The sequence below is a fragment of the Morone saxatilis genome, unplaced genomic scaffold (genome assembly GCF_004916995.1).
Source record: "Morone saxatilis isolate NCDOM2014 unplaced genomic scaffold, NCSU_SB_2.0 Contig18, whole genome shotgun sequence".
Lineage (NCBI taxonomy): Eukaryota > Metazoa > Chordata > Actinopteri > Moronidae > Morone > Morone saxatilis.
The window spans coordinates 13,404,936-13,405,181 of NW_023339740.1; the positions used below are offsets into that span (position 1 = coordinate 13,404,936).

The following is a 246-nucleotide window of genomic DNA, read 5'->3' on the forward strand; positions in this document are numbered from 1 at the left end:
AAATGTGAGCAGAGTTAACTTTGGGGCATCTACATTTGTATTTATCACGGCCCCTGTAAGATCCAACAGCATAGCTCTCGGTTTACAGTGCTTTCTGACGGTTGGAGGTTTAAACACAAAAATCAACACAGTGTTTTTGAGAATCAATACAATATCACAAAACAAAATATCGCAATTCGATATTTTCTTACACCCCTAGTGCAAACATGTGAACGGTTGATAAGAAGAAAGTAGGTTTTAGTTGTT

General features: G+C 37.0%; 1 protein-coding gene across 1 annotated transcript in view; it reads right to left on the minus strand.

Moving 5' to 3' along the window:
* Positions 1-246, minus strand: part of rhebl1 (Ras homolog, mTORC1 binding like 1) — a 5,535-nt gene that overhangs the window by 3,912 nt on the left and 1,377 nt on the right. The gene's annotated exons all lie outside the window — the stretch shown is intronic.